This window comes from Pteropus vampyrus, unplaced genomic scaffold, assembly GCF_000151845.1.
Source record: "Pteropus vampyrus isolate Shadow unplaced genomic scaffold, Pvam_2.0 Scaffold29, whole genome shotgun sequence".
In the NCBI taxonomy this organism is placed as follows: domain Eukaryota; kingdom Metazoa; phylum Chordata; class Mammalia; order Chiroptera; family Pteropodidae; genus Pteropus; species Pteropus vampyrus.
Genome location: NW_011888810.1, coordinates 6,570,464 through 6,573,580, shown reverse-complemented (window position 1 = coordinate 6,573,580; position 3,117 = coordinate 6,570,464).

Sequence of the window (3,117 nt, the reverse complement as noted above, 5' to 3'; positions counted from 1 at the left end):
ATGCACAATTTCTTTCTGTAGAGCTTCATTTGAGTCATTTATTTGAACTTCTGTGACTTTGCCATCTTCAGGAATTCTCTGATCAATAGGCAAATATTCCTAACCTTTCAGCAGTTTAATAACCTTATGACTTGATGCTATTATTAGCATATACCCCTTTGGGGGGCCAATTATCCCAGCAGATGATTAGGTTTTATCACAGGCATCCAGGTAGGGATTTTCCCAGCTTGCTTTGTGGCTCATAATCACATCTTCTCTGTCTGGAGCTCCTGTAAGTTGACTGCCAGGTGCAGTTTACTCTTCCAGAGAAGGATTAGCTTATTTGCATCCATATGTGCTTTGTCATGTAGAAGGACTGGCAGAAAAAATTGCTGGTGGTACAATTTCCTGCCCCTAGGTGAAGCCAAATCTCTCACTTGTGAAGTCCAGTGGGCATATTTTGGATTGACTGCCTGCCAAAGAGAGAGAGCTCTGCTGTTGCATTTTTCCCAGTAAAAACCAAATCTTTTCTGTAAGAGCCTCAGAATTTCCAGAATTGGGTTAAGGAAGTTGAAGGAGGTGATGGTTCTTGGGAGAAATATATCAATGTGTATATTTCATAGAAGAGCTAGGAGAATGCAGCTAGCATGTCTTCTAGTGACATGACATCTGAGAAGTAATGTTTTCTGTGATTGTTGATGTTGTTGTATTTAATCCATTTCCTTTAGTCTGCCCTTTTGTTAGAGCTTTTCTGACTCTTGAGAGCCCCTTCCACGGGGACCCACGTGGTGGTCAGTTCTCATGGCATCTCAAAAACCACACTACTACCCTGAGCTGGCTGGGAAAATTTCCACAATATCAGATGGGAGAGATTTCAGAATGTAGATGCTGTCACAAAACAATGTATGGTTATCTTATATAAGATATTGATATGGTTATCAATACAAGATAACCAAAAATGTTGGTTATCTTATATTGATTATTAAAAATGTTTATAATGACCACTCTCTAACATTACATACTATGGTAAAAAGTCAGTTACCATGGCAGAAAAGGTTCAGGCATAAGACAGTATCTGGTTTGATTTCAAATTCTTCTAATTCCTGGATGTGGGATGTAGGACAAGTCATACAACATCTCTAAGCTTTGGTGTCCTCAACTATAAATTGGAGATGATATATTAATGATTTACAGGGTCGTCGTCAACATCCAATGAAGTACAGTGCTCAGTGGTCAAGGGGATGCTAACGAATCAACCAACCATGTGATCACATGATCCTAGATGGTGTCAGAGAATGAAGTGTGGTTGAAAATGATCATTACTGATGGGGTAAAGGGGATCAAATACGTGGTGACAGAAAGAAATCTAACTATGGGAGGTGAACACACAGTGTAAACATATATATATGCCTTAGTGTTAAAATGTACAGCTGAAACTTTTTGGATTTCATTAAAAAATTAATTAAAAAAAAGAAAAAAGAAAATGACCATTATTATGTGACTCAGTGCAAATGTTAACTTTATATTGAATCCTGGTCGTTTGGACTAAATGAAATTAACAGTTTAACTTTTTAAACATCACTTCTTAAACATCAAAGTAATCCATTTGAGAATAATTTGTATTCCTTATTGGATTAGTCAGGGGTTGGTGAGGAGCAAGGAATTACTCTAGATATTTCAAACTGGAAAGGAATTAATACAGGAGATTAGAAGCTTTCAAAATGAATGGATGGTTCAGGGGAGAAAATGTCTTTAGTAAGTTAAAAATTTCAAGATACCCCTCTCAATAAATCCAATTGCTTATATCCCTGAAGTTGATGCTATGCGAGAAGGCATTCTGAAAGGTTTGGCAAATTGTCACGTCTGCCATTTGCTGTAACCCTTACTCTGCTCAGCGTTGCTTCATGAGAATTATTGGCTATTTCTCTTTCACCTTCCAAATCTCTGTGAATGCTCCTCTCTTTGGTTCAAAGGGCAAAGAAATTGATAAACATTCTTTGGAAAAATTTTGTATTTGAATTAATATCTGTTTGAAAATAACTTTATAAACTTGAACAGGCTGTATTATGGATGTTATTCTAAATATAGCCCTTTGCACCATCAGGTACAGCCTTTAGAAAAATCCAACAGGGATACAGTAAACTGATCTTTTAAAAAATATAGGTGGATACAAATTCAGTTTTGATTACATAGTCTTGAAATGACTGCTTTGTAGTTGACACTGAGGTGCTGTCCAGAGCTTTGCTCCCAGTGGGGTCGCTGAGGAAGCGCAAGGGTGAATTCTCTGGATTGTTAGCTGCTGGGCTCGGCTTTTACAGAAAAACTGTTAGGTAATCAGCTTTGAGCTAATAACTCAAATCCAGCAGGCATGTGAACTGCTTCTCAATCCTTGTTGATAGTTTGTTTGATTAATTGACAACATGGTGCATTTAATCTATAATAGAATGAGAACAATTAATAAAAAAATGCTATTACTTTAGACTATTTTTCCACTTAGGAAGGACTCTCTGTATATGGGGACACAGGGAGGCAAGACATGGAATAGAGAGATGCTCTCTTTTCAACTTGGTTGAAAAAGACTTTTCTTGCGTAACTTTTGCTAAGCTTTGGGGATTAGAAAGATGAATGTGTTAGGGATGGGAGCCTTTTGTGGAAAGTTCTGTACCCATGTTTAGACAAAGCTCCCTCCTTTGTAAGCGGCCCAGAGTGTTTATTAAGAGCACATTCCAGCTGTGCTCTTCCTTGTGCCTGCTCCCGTAAATATAGCGACCAGATAAAGACTCCATTATGCTCCACCTGATCCCCTGAGGACACTGTCCCTGTTTCCATTTCCTATTTTCTTTTCGTCGCTGCATATCCAAAACCAAAGGGAACGGGCCTTTGTCATTGGGAAACCGCAGTCCCGTATAACTTGGCGAAAAGTACAGATTGTCAATGAAATTTTGGACCACTAGAAAGGTCGGGAACCCTTTTGGATATCTGTCTTGTTTTAAGACATCGGAACCAGTATCTAAAGCTCTATTATCAGCACTTCTTTCCTTCCCAGCCCTGACCGCTGACCTTGAGCTGGCAGTAGCAGTTAAGTCCTTCTTTGAAAATGATTTAGGGTAACTTCTACGTGGATAAAGACCCAGAATC